The following is a 22,072-nucleotide window of genomic DNA, read 5'->3' on the forward strand; positions in this document are numbered from 1 at the left end:
TGGAGAATTCCATGTAAGGGGACCTGCAGTTTATGTAGATAGAAATAGCTCATTTTAAGGTTTTAAAAACATAATGCTTCATCATTTCACCTCTAAAGACATAGTTATGTATAATATATTGCATTACTGTCAATAGATCCTCCAAAAAATGACAAATTGGACCTTTAAGTAAATATTTAAATTCTATATTTTCCACCCACATTACCAGCATTTGTCTTCCTTCCTGCCATGTCATTTTCACTTCCTGTTAACTGCAGGCAGTGCACAAGCTATTATCTTCCACAGACATCCAATAATAATCATAAGGGCTGTTGAACCTGTCATTCCCCCACATATAAAGTTCAAGTTTTGACTCCGTCACATTTTTCTCCAATTTCGCCAATCTGCGAAATGCTTCAAATGACAATTCTGAAAGGCTAATGAGAAGGTGCCGTTTTCAGTGACTTTTCTTGTTCATGCGTTAATTAATTCTGCCACACTCGCTTAAGCAAAGCAGACCTAAACTATTACAGCGAGATGAGTTTCTAAGCCTCACAGGTTTCATTATCTGAACATTGTCTGCACTTAACTAGCCACCGCATGAATGCATTTCTCCCATTCACAGAATCTCTTTTTTTCTTTTTTAAAGGTTTCTTTCTGGGTTTGAGCATAAAGCGACACAGGAGCGAGCCCAGCAGGTAGTCTGATTAAAATGCAAGCGAATACAACTGATTTTGAATTCACTTGATGTCACTTCTTTAAAATGCCCTCTGTTTGCCTACTATAGGAGCTATTTGCTCCTCAGGGACAAACTGGAGCTGTTTGTGTCTGTTGACAGGCAGAAAGAGGTTGTCATGTAGCACATGGACACTGGTTTCAGTTGTACTTTTTGCACCGAACCATCTGCAGTTCCTTCCCCAACACAGCTTACTTTCTTTTCTGCATATGTGCAAAGATTTTAGCCGCTTCTCTTGGAGTTTCAGTTAGGTTTCAGAATTGTACTGTATGACTTCTCTCTGTTCTAAAACTGATTATTTTGGATGAATAGGATTTTCTTTCTTCATGTATCCCCCCTCATGTCATTCCAAATCTATTTGACTTTCTTTCCTCAGCAGAAGATATTTTGAAGAACAACAATGGACACCTTTGACTTCCATTGTATGGACATAAAACTACTGTGACATTTCTAAAAATATCTCCTTTTGTCTTCCACAGAAGAAAGAGTCATATACAGCTTTTCAACCACATTAATATCTTTAATATTTGTGCAAAGTCGTGGCCTAATGGTTAGAGAGTCGGACTCGTGACCAGAAGGTTGCAGGTTCGATTCTCATGGCTGGCGGGTAACGACTGAGGTGCCCTTGAGCAAGCACCTTGCTCCCCGGGCACTGAAGTGTTAGCTGCCCACTGATCCGGGTGTACGTGTGTTCATGACTTGCTGTGCGTGTGTTCACTACTCTCTGGATGGGTTAAATGCAGAGGTCACATTTCAGGTATGGGTCACCATATCTGAAAAATAGGTCACTTTCACAAATCATGTTTCACAATTATGCTTTGTTGAGCTCCAAAATTATTATAAGGGATTAAAATAGACAACTTAAAAAAATGTAAAAAATCTACAAATAAAACCATCGGTCTGATCATTGCCATTAATTCACTTATATCCACTGGTTGGAACAAAGGCACCAGTTGAGACTCAAGGGATCCAGGTGATCTCCATACTAAGGGTAGAGACACAGATAGTTGAAAGGATAAAAAAGAGGTGAAGAAACATAAAATGTATACTGTAACATAGATTTATTGTATAACAAAGACTGCCAATTTATTCTGTTCTGCCCCTTTAATACAAGAAAACTAAATGAAAACCACATATGTTCCTGTTGTTTTTAACCACTACATTTTGAAAGTGGCTATTTACAACAATTGTGCGTAAAAAATAAAGCATCTGAGGCCATATTTGACCTAATAATTTCAATATTATCATCATACACTCACCTTCATGTTGTGCCAAAGCCGCGGGGTTCCTGTAGCTCAATAGGTAAAGTGTCACGCCAAGGTCAAGGGTTCAGTTTTCTGGAAACACACACACATAATATCAATTTAAAAAAAAAACACCCGAAGCGCACTATAAGTGACTTACGATAAAAATGAAACTATATATGCATTCACAAAAATGTATATATATATATATATATATACTGTATATACAGTATATGAACTTTGCACACCATAAGCAACTACAGAAAAGGCAATACACATGGTGCGTGTCTAGCAGACAGTGCGGCGGTAGGTCTCCACGGGTGCATTTATCTGAGAGATTTTAATGGCTGATGCAGCCAGTGTTTCTATATTCCCACCAGGCCCGGCTGGGGGCCAGGGTGGGCTTTGCCCACCGTTTCAGAAGCTTTGCCCACCCTGCCCCCACCCAGAGCCGTTGAGAGAGAGGATCCGTGAACCGCCGTTGCTGTGAAAAAACTGTTCCATTGCAGTGAACGAAATTGGCGCGACACTCTCGCCCGTTTCACACCGAACGCGTAAGCAGTGCGTATTTTTTCCGGCGCACATGTTAACAGATGAGAGCATTCATACTGCACGCGTAAGCAGCTCGTGCTCGCGGAGCAGAAGCGGTGCGTGAGCAGCAGTGCAGTGATGATTTCGGCGCCGAGTCTATTTTTGCTGCGCTGCTCACACTCAATTAAAGCGACAGCGCACTATTTACAGAGTCTTAAATGTTATGCTTATATTGCATATGAATGAGGGGAAAACGATCGCATTACACTGTCAGTGTACTGTCTAAACCCCACTGTCATCATAACCTTATGAAAAAAAAAACGTATAAAACTACATAGACATTGATGTGGTAAAAGTCGATCTTGAAGTTCAAAAAATCTCTCAGACAAAGAAGGTTCAGGTGTCAAGGAGTTAACTTTATTTGATCAGGCCAAACAAAGTGAGATGTCCCCAGTCATCTGAAAACCAAGTGTTTTCCAGCCTACAGTTATAGTGAAACTTAGGAAAGGAGGTGCTTTCCTAAACCAATCAGGAAATTCCCTTTATCTTTTATTTTTTATTATCCAATCATTCTCGTCTGCCACTATTATTTTCTAGGCAACAAGGTTTGTATCTAATGGTGGAATGTCGGCCTTCACTTGGTTTTTAAAAATAAGTTTTCCTGTTGGTACCAGTTTTCAGGCCACAAAGTGAACAACATGTTCAACCTTCTGAACTTTATCTAGGTCAGGCCTTAAACAGATCTCAAAGACATCACTGAATTTTATATTGCTGAAATCTGTTCTATACTTGGTTAAAATGATTAAAAATATACTTATAGTTCAAACAACACTCAATCATTGCTTAAGTATGCTGATTATATCATTACATCATTAAATCATCTTCATATATTCAGTTGTAACACTCAATCATTGGTCTGATTATTAACACATCTATGGTAATATCATTCCTATGAATACTTCTTATAAGTGGGGTGTACAACAGAGCCCAAAAGTGCAAAGTGCAAATACAACATCAACAAAATGATCATAATTATGCACAATAACATCATGTTATAGACCTATGCTTATATTGCGTATGTGTGAGAGAAAATCGACCCTTTAGTGACTTAAATCATTTTCGTCAAAGCATGATGGCTTATAATTATAACTTGTACTACGTGGACCTAAAAGAGCATGAATCGCGGATAAAACCAATAAAATTTATACAATCTACATAAAATAAGCTTTTTGATGAAGTTCTGTAAGAGATTTTGCTCATTGATGTATTTACAATAACGTAATGCGAAATTGCATTGTTGTACGAGGTACACAGGCATACGCTTCCTTTTAGCTCATGAAAAAGCAATAACACATGGACTGGACATGGATGAGTTTGTGACAGAATTCTGTAAAATGAGCAGAAAGTTAATGCTGTGAATATTATAGCGATATGAATAGCTCTTTTTTATGTTTTCATCAGATCCAAAGTTACTAAATTGCTCTGTTGTTGGGTAAAAAAATTAATATTAAAAATGTGAAAAAAAAACATGTAAATATAGATATAAGAATGTAAAAATAAAAATGTTAGACAATTTTAATTCTAGATGTAAGAATAATTAAAAAAGCTAAATAGTTCTTTAGTAAATAGTTCGTTTATAGTAGTTTGGGGCTAAAAATATATATATAGTTACCCACCCTCCTCCCACCTGGAAAATAACTTGGCCCACCTTTCATCTCATATCTGGAGCCGGGCCTGATTCCCACTGAGTTAGTACGGTTTCAAGAGCTCGGCAGCCACCAAATGGGTTGTGCTAATGCTGGGCCACAGGCACATAAGGTCCGCCTTAACTCGTTTCAACTCGAATTTAACTCGAATTCATTTGACGGACATATCTGCTCCCGGCTGTGTCACGCTAAGTAGAGTCAGAGGACTAGCCAATTCCAGCTCAATACCCTCCACATCCCACCAAAACACAAGCCAATGATGAGTCCCAGGAACACTCCTGTCAATAGCACAACATCCAAACACCACACATCTGACTGCCCCAATACTGCTGGTCCTTAGAGATACGCATGACACACGCACATACGAGCTTGAAAACAAAAGGAAATAACCATAACAACAGCGACAAACAATAATAGCTGTACCGCCACGTGTCGCCCCACAGGATTCGGTGTGCAAAGTTCACATTTTTTCAATTAGTCCTCCCATTAACAGCAAACATATGTTAGAAAGGGGCACATACACCGAGCCCTGCAGTTACAGCTTTCAGGTAATTTCCCAGCATTTAATTGATTGGATTTTGTTATGAACATAATAAGTAGAATTGTACATTGAGGCATACAGTGCTTAATGTCAATGTATTTTCATTAAAGTCAAAGATGTAATTAAAATGAGACACAGTCCATGTTTCACATTACAAACACAATACAAACTATGGTCAGTGAAATCAGGTCAGCCAGTGTTTCTAACACACTCAAAAGAGAGGAAAATAAAACAAATGACTATTTTACCAAAACTCACAGTAGGGGAAACCAAAGAATTGAACATATGAAATATCTTTCATTACAAACAAGCTAGATTGACGTCACATTTATAGTGGTGGGCAATGGGCAATTCCATGCAAATATCAACCTTAAGATGAAAAAAACATCAACATTTGTCAACAAAATGTCAACATTTAGGGGCGGTTTCCCAGACAAGGATTATCTTAAACCAGGACTAGGCCTTAATTAAATTAGGATAATTAAGTTGTTTTAAAAAACATACTTTACAAAAAAATATTACTGTGTGCATCTTGAGACAAAACAATCACAGTGATATATGTTAAGATATGTCACTGCAAGTTGTTTTCGATCAAGGCATCTCTCAGGCTTAAACCCTGTCTGGGAAACCACCCCTTGATGGTTTAAACACCCATGTAAAGTCTCTCTTAAAGTTTTTAAGGCATTTTTGTGTTTTTAAAGCATTGTTTTCCATAGTGAGGTAAGTGGATTGTCGCATCCATAATGGACAATATTAATCATAAATAGGCACATGAAAATCAACATAACTATTTCTGGTTTGCACATTTTAATACACAGAAATCCTATGTTTTCTCTCTAAAACTGTGTCCTTTTTGTCACATCAATAATCTTTTTTCCCTCTATTAAAATAGAAAACTTGTGCTTATATCTGCACTCTATCATCAAGGGTTGAGGAAATGATAAACAAATGATTCAATATATTGGTAATAAATGCATTCTCTGAGAATTCAGATTTAAGGTGTAAAAAATGTTAAGTAAATGTACTTATGTTTTACGAAAAAACTTTAAACTCAAATAAACACAAAAAATTGAGTAAATCCTAATAGTTGTTTTTTCAGAGTCTTCGATATTTACCTGCAGTCTGATGTTTATATCTTTTTAAATTTAAACTTGATTTGATCTAATATTTTAATGGTCGATTGACCGTGGCACACGTGTAGTTTATACAAATATATGTGATGTTCCTGTAGCTCAATTGGTAGAGGATTGCGTTAGCAAAGCAAAGGTCATGGGTTCCAGAGAACACACATATTTAAATGTATAAATTAAATGCAAGTCACTTTGGATAAAAGCGTGTGCAGATACATGGCAGGAAGATTAGTATACGAGTAATGGATGAAGATTGTATATACAGTAAGTAATGAATGAAAATGTACAGTTCCTAAAGGCACTCACCTTTAGTGTATATAAGTGTTTATAGATACATTTGAGGGAACGTTTCTAAACATTGCACACTCTATAGTAAACATCAAGATGAAGCAAAAGCTTTGACGTAAAACCAAGTTCAGGAAGCCAATGAAAAATCTGTTTAATCTGCAGTGTTGATTCACGGTCTCCACCCGTCTCTGACAAAACATTATGTGTCTTTTGAAGCTTCCTTCAAGCACAAGTTAATTGCTCTACTGGCAGGCTAACTGTTGCTAGGTGATGTTATGGACCGATGTGGGCTGTCATTCAAGAGAGGTTTTAATGAAAATGAAAAAGTCCTATGGCCTCTGATCTTTAGAATGTATTAAGGCACAGAATTTCAAACAACTCGACGTGAACAAACTACAGCCAAATATCTGAAAATGATAAAAGGTTAATAAGTACGAGAACATAAAAAGTAGCTAAAGAAAAGGTCAGGATGAGTGAAAAACAACCTAGAGCAAACTACCTGCAAGGTTCCACAGGAACCTCAATAAAGCCGTCTGACAAACCAGTTCAACCTGAAGAATAAAATATAAGAGGATTATGATGGTAATGATGAAGTGATGGCGATGACACCGTTGATGATGATTTTTCCCATAAAAGGTCAGTTTATTGTGATCACTCCTGTCAATCTCCAAATGACAGTCCATATGACCCTGTATTTCAAATCTGAAGCCAAATAATGACATGTGGTTACACTAATAATGGCAAAATTTACAGAAACCATTCCTGAAATTCAATATCCTTATTTCTTCCCTAGCTTTCCTTTTTTCGTTTGTTTTAGAGACTGGATGACTTCCAAAGGAAATGATCTCAATTTTTTTAGAAACTCCCTCTAATACAAAATGGGCTACTTCTATTTTACCATCTATTCTCATGCGCTCACAAAACTCTAGCATCAATATCTGACTCACGTAAGCCACATCATGACCGTACAGAATGCATTAGCTATGTAAACAATGGATGCGTTACCTTAAGCATTCTTATAGTTCAAAAGGCAATTTTATCGTTGTCACACTTTTAAGTCACATCCAATTGTTTGTGGCACATAGGCTGTTGACTCAGAAAGCGACAGCTCGGGGAGAACGTAATACAAACAGCCTAGCAGCAGATTTAGATGTTAACACACAAAAAAACACCATCAGTGAGAGCTCTGAACAAAACAAAATCAAAGAGGGTTTGAAGCTAAAGGAAAGAGCAATAAGCTGAAGCTACGACAAAAGCTCATCCTAGCAAAGCTGTAATCTCATTTCCGTTTTCACAGTTCAGATGTAATAAAATAATAAAAAAGTAAAGTGTCTTTAGGCATCTTACATAGTTGTTCTGAACCAACAGGGAATATAATAAACGTGTATTAAAAAGGAATTCATCACTGAATTTAAATGTGTAACATCAAACACAAGCATGAATATTTTTCCGATTTTTTTCGAGTGCATCCCACCTTACCTCACTCCACCCAAATTCTACATAAAACACAAGAAAAAAACTGCTGGCAAGGCAATAATGCCACAGTTATATATTATTGATAAGGAACCACAGCTGGCTGCCCAAAAATAGGGCATTTTCCTGTCCTGTTGCCTCGAGTGATGTATATATTTCATATTAATTGTGATGTTTCCATGCCTGGATGGTTGCAATAGTTTTCAACCTGAACAAATAACATCTTTGGGCCTCTACTACATCATTTAAACTGTGAAAAGAGAGAACAAAATTCCTCTTGAAGACGCAATCTGTCAATACAAAGAGGAAAAAGGCCGTAACTCTGAATCTCTAAAAACCATAAAACCTGATGGAGCTTTTGTTCAGTGAGAGACTATGCTGCTGGACAAAATGTCTTGTCTTTGCAAATAGGTATTAGAAATGTTTCTAAGTCTGGCCTGAGGTGAAGAAAATCCCACCTTTGACTGAACGTCTACTGCCATTTTAAACTTCTCTAAAGGTTTCAAAGAAAGTATTAAAGTCTGTCATCATTTATACCATGTCTTTCAAACTGTGACTTTCTTACTTCTGTGGATCACAAAGTAAAATGTTTAGAAAATGTAAAGGAGAATTTAAATTATAGGAATATTTGAAATAAAACAATAAAGTATCTGTACAAAGCCAGCTCAAAAAAGTTTTTTGTTTTATGAGTGTAAAGCTGTGGTTCTTACCTGGCTTTGCTTCAACCCATATTTTACTTTTGTTTCAAGTTTCGATACAAAGGAGAACTGAAGTGCCACCAGCTGCTGCGAACAAGATCTATAAATGTTGTCAAAACGACAAAAATGCAAACATTTAGTATATATTGAAATTATATGTCATAATACATAATTGCTGTTGTTTATAAAAACTAATTTTTCACATTTGAAAGTAAAATCTATAGATCATATCTCCTGTGAAACAAAGTAAACAGATCAATGTGTTTAGATTTGGGTACTGTACTGGTAGGATGGCGCCAAAAGGGATCTTACTGCCAAAACAACACAACAACCAGAACCACAATTCATTTTTGTACAAATTGAATTTCAATGCTTCTTGCTCGTAACAGCTCATAATTCGCAAGCCCAAAACCCAATGTTCTTGAAACAAACCATGTTTATCCTTGTTGCAAGTGAGCCTGTATTTCATGTACTCTGGGTCTTATTTTCTTTTCCAATATAGTTTGAAAGAACACACAGCCTAGTTATACATTATAAGATTCTTTATAAAGCTGTGGAATAAAATAAGAGACCATTCCAAAACAAATGCTTAATTAATTTTATTAAATAATTGATATATTTATTCATTACAAACAAGATGTGAATGGGGAATACTGATATTTCTACAATCGCCAGCTAAAATCCCAATTAAACAACATATTTAAAAACAACATTTAAAAATGACGTAAACTGTACCATAACATTTGCATCCTATGATCAAATTGCGCTTAAAAGCATTATTTTTCATGTTGCTTTAATACTGTACTATGCATGAGCAAAGCTTCGCTAGGGCAGCCATATTGAGCGTTGAGTTCCTCATTCATTTCAAGGGCAGTGACATCTTGTTAATATTAATATCTCTGGCTCCACTGCTCCAGAGACTTTGAGAGAGAGAGTCGCGTCAACTCCGTTGACTCCAATGGAACAGTTTTTTCACAGCAATGGCGGTTCATGGAGGCTCTCAATAGTTCCCGGAAGTTACTAGTAACGCATGGAGCTGCGACTAAACAGACCAACTGAGGTAAAATTTTAACCCATTTAAAGACGCAAGTCATTTAATAAATAAATAAATGAAAGAAAAAAAAGCATTCGATGAGAAAACATAACTTCCTGGAACTATCTGAAGGCTCGATGAATCACGCGGCACGCAAAAATTTTGAACTTCCGTTGGCACAACTCTCTCTCTCAATGGCTCTGCACGGCTACACTCCTATTGGTAGTTGCTCCCGAAAGTCGCTCATCATTTGCATAAAGTTGAGTAAATCTGAACTTTGTCGCATCACTACACATGCCCACTTCCTGTCGCCAACAGTCGCTGTAGCTCGTGTCGCTGGAAGTAGCCGAGCTTCCATTGAAATGAATGAGATCACATCGCTCTGCCGCTGCTAGTCGCTGGTGGCACTGGACAGTGGACTGAAATGGCCACAATACATGCAGAAAGGCAAAACTGGAGTTGTTTCTTAATTTTTTTTTAGGCCGATTATTAGATGTGTACTTATGTCCACAATACAGCTACAGTAATACTCAAATGTAAGCTGTCACATATTGGAAGGACAGCAGGAATCTCCTGAACCACTGAGTCTAGACCTGTGTGTTAAACGTGATCTCTCTGGATTGCTCACAACTTCATAGCAGACTGGAGATAAGGCCACAACCATTAAGGCTAATTGTTTCTTTCTGTGACAACGGCATGTGAGGAGCCTTAATAAGCTCATAGACGGTTTTATTTTTGTCTGCCATTTGTATCCGAGTAACGCAAGGACAAAACAATCCTCAAAATCACAGACACATTGGAGCCACGGAGGAAGAAAAGTGAACAAGAGTGTGAAATCAAGCCCACTTTAATGTTCGATAGAAGAGTCTTGTTGTAACAGTTGCTTGGAACAGATGGAGCTTTACTGTCTAAAAACAACGTCTGCTTCTGTCTTAAACGCTACGACAGCTCACTATGAATCTGAGCAGTCCGTTTAATGGTTCTGGCAAGATTCTTAAAAGAACCCCGCTCTATTTGTCTTTTTACAATGTTTATCTGTCTTCAGCCTTATTTGCACATTCTGTTTATTAAATGAGCTCTAATTTGTCTGATCCATTAAGAACTGCGGGAACACGCAGGATCATTAATATTCATTTAGAAAAATTAAGAAGCAAAGTTCTAAGTATCTACATTTAAAACGTGAGAGAAAAACTTCATTACTGTTTTCTGTTAAGAGATTAAAGTGATCGCACGGCCACCTATTCACAGTCACTTCATGTAGGGAGCCTGGGGAGTGATGTAAAACGTTTTGCTCAAACGTCTGTAACTGGGTGTTCTTTACACTTTGAGCCTCTTTAATAACTTTTTGATGTGCTACAAACTGTGGCAAAAAATATGTATTTGGGGGGTCCTTTGAGGGGTCCAGAGGGGGTCGGCTTAGCCATGACAGAAACCTAAAAGGTGATTCAGATAAAACTGTTGTTATAACATTTCTCAACATGATCACAAATACACTTTTGAAGCAATACATTTCACTCCGTTACTTCAAAATTGCTTTTTTGAATTTACTCACCCTCAAATTGTTTCAAATCTGTATAAAATTCTTTGTTCTGATGAACACGGAGAAAGATATTTGGAAGAATGCTTGTAACCAAACAGTTCTTGGCCACCATTGACTACCATAGTAGGAAAAATGGCAATGGCAGTCAAAAGTGCCCCAGAACTGTTTGCTTTCCTACATTCTTCAAAATATCTTCTTTTGTGTTCAACAGAACAAAGAAATTCACAAAGAAATCTTTCCTACTATGGTTGTCAATGGTGGCCAAGAAATGTTTGGTTACAAGCATTCTTCCAAATATCTCTCAAAGAAATGTATACAGATTTGGAACAACTTGGGGGTGTGTAAACGAAGACAAAATCTTCATTTTTGGGTGAACTGTTCCTTCAAAGAATATAGCTAAAATGATGTTTATCTTCTGCATGCCACAAAACTGACGGCTTGCTAGGTTCTGGAACAGGACATGTCCATGTGTTTGACCTCTGTAGACATATAAAACAACTGCATATACCAACACACATTTATGGGCAGTACAACAGTCATGGATCATGAGACATGACAATTGTAAACAACAGTCACTGCCATTCTCAGCAACGGAGCAGTGTGTGGAAATGGATGAACACTCTTCTGTAGTCATGATAAATCATATCCTATTCTCCATCTTTTCTATGAAATGGTAACTTAACAGGCAGTCAGGCATTACGAATATAAAAAGGACCTGTTGTACATCAATCAGATTCTCAGTGCCTCTCTCATTCTCTCTCTGTCTGTCTGTCCAAATACAACACATGATGTTACCTCAGAAACACTAAATACATGTATGTACTTGCTGGACTTGCAGATTGCAATAGGAGACACTCATATTATTTTTGCAGTGTTGTATGTCTATTATCCACAGTACACACATTTTATGTATGCTCAGATACCCAGTTAACAGCTTGTTAAAATGTGTAGCACATTTACATTCGTGCATTTTATGCAAAGCAACTTTCACTGCATTTGAAGCATTTTAGTCCCTAAAACAAGGTACGCACATTTCATGTATTTTTGGTTGCATAATGTATTCTCTTTCAAATACTATTGAAGTGTGCAGTATAGACGGTTTCAACTTAACAACATAAACAAACGTTACTGCGCATGCGCACTTTTGTGACCCCCAACTTAACTTCCGGTACACATTCACAAACAATAGAGTGCCTGTAGATCATTTCTGATAACAATCAAAAGAAACAAGAAGAACCGTTATTTGGCTAAACTTGCCCCACCAATATTTTGAATGTAGACTCCGATACCAAGCTCAACATGTCAATGTACCACGCGTTTTTTTTTCAATGCGACAAAACTACAGGACCCATTCAACAAATTGTTTATTTAATAAAATGAACATACAATAAAATTCAACAAATAATGCATTTAATACAATTACAATACAGTAAAATAATAACGCAAATTAATATTAAATATAATAAATAAAATAAAATATAAATAGTTATATTATTAGACACAAGCCAAACACAAACCATAAGTTAACTGGGGGTCAGTCGCGTGCGCGTCCAATGAAACGGTCTATACAGTAAACAGCAGTATAGCAATCGGAGGAGAAAAAGAGGCGGGTTTAAGGAGGGGTGGAGCTAAAGGCATATAGACTCTCATTCACTCCTCTTTCACATAAGCAAGGCTTTCAAACTTACCAAATTCACAAGGAGGTCTAGCACATTTGCACAAACCAATGATACTATGTGCCAATTTCAGAGGAGACTAAGCGTGACAATGGACATTTAGCAGCATTCAGGCCACTGAAAAGCATCTGAAAGACAAAAATAAATACAAAATCCCAGTGAAACATTGTCAGGGAATGAGAGAGAATATAAAATTCTTGTTGAAATGAACCAGAATCAACCAAAGCGGAACCGAAGGGAACATTTCAAACGTTCCACGAGTTGCACTAAAAACGCTTCTTGACACTGTCAAATTTTTAATTTGCACGTCAACACAAGAGCTCAATTTGCACAAGCTCAACAAGAGACGATAACAGTTCAGGCAAAATCAGACTCTTCAATTGCAAGTTCAAAGATGTTCCACCTCTAAATTTACAAATCTGACATCTTCATGTCATGAATAACAAGTCATAATAGCTGACTTAACTCCGACTTCACGACATCTGATTTTTCCTTCACAGCGTGACTGCCGGGAAAAAAGGTGCACAAGCTACAACACTGCCAGATTCCTTTTGTTAAGATTTTATCGGCAGTTCTCTCAGCGATCAAATGAGAAAGCCAAGATTACAGAGAGAAAGAAGGCAGTGGCGTCGTGTGCTGCCGGTGAGCCGAGCTGAACTCTATCCTGCGTTTACAGCAGAATTGAATGGAAAACTTCTTCAAGGAAAATACAGAAAAGATAGATGATCCTGTTAGACGTAGCGGATTTTACTATTATAATTCAAGGTGCATTAAACGAGTCAAGGGACTGTGAAGAAAATTCTCAGTGTGCACAACATCCAGGTTCACAATACGTGATGGTAAGTGAGGGTTTGGAGGTGCAGTATTGATTCTGCCCGAGTAATTTACCTACAGATGACAAAACCAAACTGGGTTGTGATGGGGCAATTCATTCAGGAGGGAAGGCTGTTAGAAAGAAAACAAGACAGGGAGGAAATGACAGGAAGAGGAAGAGACGGACTGGTAGGTAATGGATAACAAATAGGATGATCTTGTTTTTGTGTGCTGTAGATATCTCATTTGTCAACCAATCAAACATGAATGACTTTAGGGGATAGTTCACCCAAAAATAAAGATTCTGTCATCATTTATTCAGCTTCATTTTGAGAAATGTCTAAGTGGTTTTGTGTCAATATTTAATGGAAGTCAATGGGGTCGATGTTGTTTGGTTACCAACATTCTTCAAAATATCTTCTTTTGTGTTCTGCAGAAGAAAGTCATACAGAACATGAGGGTGAATAAATGATACAGAATATTTTTGGGGGGTGAACCTTTATTGAACCTTCACAGACTAGATTAATGCATAACATTAGATTAAGTAGCTAGCCTTCATTCTCTCCATATTTTATATATTTTTATATACTCAACATGATTCATGATTCCACAGCGGTAATGAAGGGGGTTCACCGTTTATGCTTTGTTCTCAAACAACTTTTACTGCAAAAATACACGAAAAAAGAAATATATTTAAAACACACAATGTCAAAACGAGCATCAACCAAAGCAGTTTTGCTGACTGAAAACTGAAAATGTTCATAATTTACTCACCCTTACAAGTCCAGTGAAGGTGAATGGTGACTGTAGATCCATGATCATTCTCTCATCTATCAATGAATCATTAACCTAAAAAAGATGAAAAGAACAATTAGTGAGTCATTAAATAACTACTAGATTTCTGAATACAACTTCTTTAGTTTACAGTCACATGAAGAAGGCCGTGTGAAGTTTTATTGTTTCAACTGTGCTGGTAAACCAGGAAGCGCTGCCATTGTTTGAGCGCCAGGTTGTTTGAACTGTTTAGTAATGCAGATTTTCTAAAAGCACTACAAAGCTTTAGAGCTGACATTTCTCGTGAAGTGACCCACATGGCTTTCCTCTAGCTAAACACTTTGAATTAGAATAGTAGCCAATACGTATATTAACATGACATATGATAATTGAAATGACACACTATCCTAAATTTATGCGACCACATAATCACACATTTGAAATGCATTTGAAAGCCGACCTCAAATGTACAGTATTCGAGAAAAAAATGGCCACAGCCTGCATCATAATGGGCTGGGAATGTTTGCTTTAAATCAAGCATACGTTGACACTTGCCATATTGAAATTAAACACATCATTTAAAAAGGGCTGCATTTCACCCCAAACGCTGGCTTAAGTTAATTTACTGTAAATCCTGATGGCGCTTGAGATATCGCATTTAGGGGCCGGCACGCTTCCAGGCCTTTAATGGTGAAAAGGCGGTGTTAATTTATGCAGAACATCGGCGCAGCCATCCAGCCTTCCATTAGAAGAGTGTCTGATGATGCATAATGAAGTATTTTGCATGCTGGTGCCAAAACGTAGAGACAGAGGTGAGAAAATAGCAGCGTTTTTTTTCCATCAAACATCAGCTGCCGCTAGTGTCCTTCCAATTCCCATGAGAGTTGTAACAGCTCCACCGACAAATGAATAAAAAACACACACTTCATCTGTTATGCTGCACAGGTGCATGTTTTCAGATCTTTAAGCCTGCCGATGCTTGGCGTCCAGTGTGACTAAAGGTCGTTGAGAGGTTGAGATGCATCTCGCTTCTGCTCGTTTCAACATTTTCATGAAAACTTTAGTTCTGCTGTGTGTTAAAGTGATGTTTTTCATCTAAAAATCTGACCCTGGACCACAAAACCAGTCATAACTAGCAGGGGTATATTTGTGGCAATAGCCAACAATACATTATATGGGTCAAAATTATCGATTTTTCTTTAATGCCAAAAATCATAAGGATATTATGTAAAGATCAAGTTCCATGAAGATATTTTGTATGGTTTTTCCTACCGTAAATATTTCAAATCTTTATTTTTGTAAATGGCTGTACCAAAATCGCGAACAAAAATGGCAAGAAGCATGCCTACAAACTTTGCTCACCCCTGCCCGCTCTTGGGGAATTACAGATTGATATCTATGTAAAGTTTCGAATATATTCTTTCGGGTTCATATACTATCCACAACGTCATTACTGCAGTAAGCCAATAGAGAGCGTTAAAACAAACCCATTTCTTCTTAGCAACGGCCTGCTACAATGGACAGCTTTAAAGACGATTTTCTCAATACTTCGATTTTTTCAGATTCCAGATTTTCGAATAGTTGTCTCTCGGCCAAATATTGTCCTATCCTAACAAACCATACATCAATGGAAAGCTTATTTATTCCGCTTTCAGATTATGTATAAAAAAATTACCCATAAGACTGGTGTAATGGTATAGCTCACAGGAAAACATACAAACAGGTAATTTAGAATATTTTAATAAACATAAACCGGATACATACAAGTAGTTACACATATAGTTACGTTAAGACAGGACAAAATACATGGGGACAGGCAGATAATAAATAGTCTCTTGGTGATGGGAGTAATTCTGGCAGGTGCGGTGATTACAAATGAGGGAATAGTGAGGGAGCGTGGAGGGCGATGGGAAGTGTAGTTCGGGGGGAAATAGGGAATGAAGAACACGGGAGGCAGACAGGGGCAGACGGAACCGTGACAACAGGTTTTGCGGTCCAGGGTCACAAATAGGCACGCTGAACATGTTATGATTAACAAATAAAATAGCCCTTACCAATTAATTTTTTCCCCTCTCAAGCTGGATTTGAACACGGGTCCCTTGCACGAAACTCAGCTTTCTTCACAGCACCTTTAGTCCATTCCTTCACGTTTCTGTCCAACATTTATTTAAAAACCAATAAGGGTCACAGCTTCTGTGGTGTTCTGAGTGTCAGCTTCTCTACGGCAGACCGTCTGTGCTCTCTGTTAATATTTCGTTTTCTCCTGTAGCGGCAGTCAGCTCTTAAGCTCTCCTGTAATTACACCCTCTCCAAGCGTTCAGCAGCTTTCTAATTGGAGGATGTGTTAAGATGCATGACATTAAGTGATTTCTTTTTCAGGACAAGTAATTGAGAAGAATTTGCTGTAATTTGCCATCTCCGACCCTCCAACGTTCTCGCACCAATGCCCTTCAAACATGTCCCAAAAGACTGCGAAAGTGAACGATTGGGAATGTCTACACCTTTGGGCTGCAGAATCACACTATTCTCAACTTCTGATTGAATCACAGAAGCTACCAAGGCCAAACTTTCTTTTTTCCCTCCTGCCGGCAAACATAAAATCTCACACCATTGATTTTAATTAACTTCACACTCCTCATTTGTTGCCGTTTTTACAGATCACTGAGACACAGAAATATCCATTTATTTTCCAGATTTTAATTATACTTTCCTGAAGAACATGGGTTCCTGTTTGTTGCACAAGAACTCCGGCGTTAATTGTGTTCAAGTGACAGCCAGGCTCGTGGCGTCGAGATGCAGATCTGGAAGGAGGAAAGAAGAAACGCTCAGATTGATTGCTAGTGATTATTGTCACAGCAAAATCTTGTCATTACTTAAAGAAAGGAAACAAGTATTTATGAGTGCCTTTGGCGAAATAAACAGTAAACCTTGTCATACGTTATAACAAACTGTCAACATTTATTTATTCCTAAGTATGAAAGTTTTCTGATTAATGAAAAGTATAAAAATTTTAATGACAGCTTAGAATCATGGCCTACCCCTTTAAGTGATCTGGGGACTATCCTGTAGATAAAGCAAAAAATTCACTCAAAAATGTTCACACTTTTGAGTAATACATTAAATATGCACAATATAATCATACATTATTTAGCTCTCTAAATGAATCAATATTATACATTATTATAAATACAGCACTTTTATTTGGCCATTAAGTTTCCTAATGGCCCTGTCATTTGACTAATTTTGCCATCTCGCCTTGAGGGATTTCTGTGAACTTCAAGCTGTCCATTTCATTGAATCAATTAATAAATCTTTTGCTGCATACACAGAACTCTGTGTGGCATTTTTAACAGTTTGGCTGAAATGTAGATATACTTCAGTAATATAATTTGCTTCGTTTTGTTTATTTAGTAAAAACTAAAAACAATTTAGTGACACCGTTCTATCATAGGCAGCATTAGGTGTTATTATGTTGTTCTATATTATAAATAAACATGAAAAAATATTTCCATTATGACTTTATTTTATCGAGCTTTTATTGAGTCACTTTAAACATGTTCTCTGGTATTCTGGTTTGGAAACCTGTCTGTTAAGAATAGAAATTCACTGAGTCAAATTGTTAAATATTCTATAGTAAATTGATCGGGGAGTCACAGTTTAGTCTATCATCCCTGTATATCAGACAGTTACAGCGGATGACTTACTCAATTTTAAATGATGACTCTCACCCTTTGAACAATGAATTTCAACTTTTGACATCTAGACGTAGATTTGTAGTTCCGTACTGTAGAACAAAGCGGTATAAACACAGCTTTGTGCCCGCAGCTATTACTCAGTTGAATAAGGACAGGTTTTAGGGAATGATTGGTCTTTTTTTATTTATTTCTATTAAACAAATGTATTTATTTATTTTACATTTTTATGATGTTTATTTATTGTTTTTAGTCCAAGCAGGTTTTTTAGTAATGCTGGGAACTTTAAAGCACTTTTCATAATAAACATTTATTTATTTCTAATAATTGTTTAATGTTTGTGATGTCTGTTTATGTAAACTCACAACACTGCAAATCAAATCTACTTTCGGGTACAAATAAAGTTGACCTGACATGAGCCCAATGACCCCTCAAAACCCCCCCAAAAGGAATGAAAACTAGCCCAATTTTTTCCGGTGACAAATCAAAGTTAACAACTGCCAAAAGACGTTTTCTATTGCTATTTACTTATGTGAATGGTTTCCTCTGCATACAGTATTGTTGTTCTGTTGAATACAAAAGATGTTTTGAGGGATTTATTAAAGCAAACAATTCTGGGTCACCTTTGACTACCATTTAAATTTTTTCTACTATGGTAGTAAATGATGCCCCAGAATTTTCCGTTGCTAACATTCTTCCAAAATATTTTATGTTCAACCGAACAAAGAAATGTATGCAGGTTTGGAACAACTAGAGGGTGAGAGATGTTTGGGTGGAGTGTCCCTTTAAAAGAGATCTTGAGGCCACGCATGGAAATGGACGAATTTTGCATTCGTAAGACATGCAAAAACTTGCTTAAGAAATAAGCATGGTTAAATTTTTTGCATATGTACAACGTGTACAAGCACGTCAATGTTTTAGTTGTTCTAGACTGCGTATAGCGCTGCTCAAACGTGATATCTGGCAGCCAGAAGAATCAACTGTTGTACACTCACGCATGATTTCTTTCATTGTGCAATGTGACATATATTGTGCAATATACCACCGTTATATTTTTCGTCTTTGGTTGAGCTGAGCTCCCGCGTCCCTCCCTGCTGTACTGTAGCCTGCCTGTCAGATGCTCATTCCCCACACTTTTGGGAACGGGTCTGGTCCTTGAGTTGCCAGGTATGAATACACATTAAGAAACTCATCAAATAACATTTATCTATAGAATATAAATAAACATTTTGGCGGCCGCAGTACACTAGTTAAGTAGCCCAAAAACTCACGGCTCCATCATTTTTCCCACACCTGCATTTTCAAAATAGCCCAATTGTGCGAGAAAACAAAATGATTTTTGAAAAAATGTTGAGTTATCTGTTTTCGCAAATGACCTCTTCATATATACTCTGGTCCAGAATACTTCCTGTTTCGGTTCTTCAACACTACACAAACACATTTAAAACTAAATCACAATGTTAAACGAACATACTCATTTAATAAATAATTAATCATCATTAATACATACTAATTTAATATACATCACATGTGTGAAATTAAAAAACAAACTTAAAAAACTAAGAGTGCTTCTGGACGAATGTTGTTGATGTTGTTGTTTACAGCAAAATGTCTCTATAGTCCAAGTCTTCTTGTACTGTACGAAAGCTTTGAGTAGGGATAATTCTCAAATTTACGTCTGAAAATCTCCACTGCTGTAGCACTCCAGTCTAATTCACATTATCTGCACCCAAACACACCGCGCCAGGTTTGATGTCAATGACAAACACGCACGAAAACAAATGTTTGATGGAGAAGAACCCGTATGTTTTATTTAGTTTTGATCAAAGATGAGTTGGATTGCTTGCAGCTGATATAATCACTTAAAACCTGTCTTATGATAACACAGTTGTGTCTATACGCCCTTCATGTTAACAGGCCTCGAGCACAGACATCATAAAGCAATGAGGCTGATTAAACTGAGAGGAATAGAAAAGAGGCACTGGAGTCATTTTTCCATTACATTTCACCACATTAAATCAAAACATTAAACAATCCGATTCCAGACACACATTTCAGAAATTCACCAGGGTTTAGTCACAAAATCACATCTCTCACACTTCAAGTGTGTCCCCATCGCCATCTAAATCTTATCTTTACATTTACATTACTAACCATCCTTTGAAGGCCCCACTGATATGAAGTACTTCTCTGATATCAATAACCTGATAATGTTCTTCCATGTTCCAGTTTCATTACAATTTACCAAGTGAGGACAGAGCTTATGATATTATTTTTGGTTTGTTTGGATGGTGTTTTATTCGGGGTAGAGTAGATGATGGTTAAGTTTTGGAAATGCTGCCAAATTCGACGACTGAGACCTGACAGCACGCTGACCTCCGATAGCCGACCGTCTAATACATATTGCTTACAGGACTGTAAAGCACTTTCTTAACCTGGCAAACTCTAATCTGATTGGCTTGCTTTACTTAATTTCGTGGAGTAAAGGCACATACAGATTTTTATCAGATTTTATTTCAAATTTGTGTTGATAAAGGACCGGGTTTTCACAACAGTTTCTTGTTTGTGAGACTAGTGGCATCAAAAGGAATCCCAAACTTGTCAATATTAGAAATAAATAAACATATCAAATACATAACAAATACAAAAATAAAATAATAGAAAATGTATATTTATACTTCTATTTGTGTATTGTTGTGGTTTCACCCACACATTTATTTATTTATTTAATCATTTATTATTTTCCACTTTTATTCATTTTCACATTTTTGTGTTTATTTATTTAAACATTTATTTATTTACACTCTTATTCATTTTAAATTATTTATTTAAACATTTATTTATTTACACTTTTATTCATTTTTTTTACAATTTTTTTTTTATTTAAACATTTATTTCCTCTTATTAATTTGCACATTTTTCCATTTAACGATTTTTTTAACATTTGTTTATTTACACTTTTATTCATATTCACGTTTTTGTAGTTATTTATTTAAGCGTTCATTTATTTACACTTTTATTCATTTTCACATTTTTGTAGTTATTTATTTCATATTCATTTATTTCTATTTGCTTATTTGGTTTTGGATTTCATATCCATGAGCTTTAGTAAAGTCAAGTACAGTTTTGGTGCTCTTTTTTATTCACATTATAATTTTGTGGCTTTGTATTTGCATGTTTATTTTTATACTGTGACTGATACTGTTTTTTTTTTGCACTATTATAACAATTATCGACCATTCCGGCATCATTTTGGTATTACACATGGCACATAAAAGTTATTTTGAACCTGACTGTAATACTAAAAGAAGCAGAAAGCATTGCATCGCTCCCTCTGCTCACGGTTTCCCATATCAGCCACAGCAGGAATAAACTGAAAGGATTTCATCTTACAAACTGATCTTCAGAGTTATTCTGCCCTGGCAGCATGAAGCTATAAACAGACCTCCAGACACGATCAGAGACACCACAGAGACAGACTTGCTGTGATGGCACTAAAGGAACGGTTAATGAACTGGACCTAAAACGAGAGCACTGGCTGTGTTAAGTCGACCTGGTGTTATCAAGCTTGATGGTTGTGACAACTCGAATCACATCAGCAATTAATAAGCAATTTTAGTTCAAGTTCAGATTTAGGCATAGCTTATTTGTTGCCAATTAGCATCAAATTAGCAGTTATTAAGCAATTAAATGATGACATAAAGTCTTAGATATAGCGACAGGGCTTGGGCGGCTTAATCAGAGAGATACTGACAAGCACCTAACTTCTCATGCATTAATTTTCTCATTTCTGTGAGTAAAGAAATCTGTTTTGACAATCAACCAAATTAGTAATGTGGGCGATTCAGAAAAACTCACATACTCAATATAAGAATACATACAAAACTAAACAAGCCTGTTTAATTATATCAGTTTGTACATTTTAACTTGTATAAGGGGATAAGGTATATATCAAACATCACATGACTAACCCGGAAAACAAGTCTTGTTATATCCCCTTGTCGGACGAAAGTGTTAACGGCAGTTTAATTAAATTTTAATGCTCAAATGAGAAGAATAAAAAACGGTTATTGAAGGCATTTTGATTAAAACTGCTCTATATGTAACAAAGCACACAACAAAGTTCACTGTAAACCCGGATAAGTTGGCAATACTCATTGCCTCAAAAATTTTGAGTTTTAGAGGTTCTGGGTTTAAGTAAGCAGAACTTTCAAATTT

The 22,072-nt window shown here is 36.6% G+C and overlaps 1 long non-coding RNA gene across 2 annotated transcripts; it reads right to left on the reverse strand.

Moving 5' to 3' along the window:
- Positions 1-823: 823 nt before the first annotated feature.
- On the reverse strand, positions 824-14,282 carry LOC130563035 (uncharacterized). 2 transcript variants are annotated; one of them, XR_008964028.1, is made up of 5 exons: positions 14,163-14,282; positions 12,588-12,703; positions 8,339-8,426; positions 1,975-2,052; positions 824-1,700 (listed from the first exon to the last, which is right to left on the reverse strand). It is a non-coding gene; the product is annotated as an uncharacterized LOC130563035 (long non-coding RNA). The 2 variants fall into 2 exon arrangements; XR_008964029.1 differs by lacking the exons at positions 8,339-8,426; positions 12,588-12,703; positions 14,163-14,282 and adding an exon at positions 2,208-2,722.
- Between the last annotated feature and the right edge of the window lie 7,790 nt (positions 14,283-22,072).

Source organism: Triplophysa rosa, linkage group LG12, assembly GCF_024868665.1.
Source record: "Triplophysa rosa linkage group LG12, Trosa_1v2, whole genome shotgun sequence".
NCBI lineage: Eukaryota > Metazoa > Chordata > Actinopteri > Cypriniformes > Nemacheilidae > Triplophysa > Triplophysa rosa.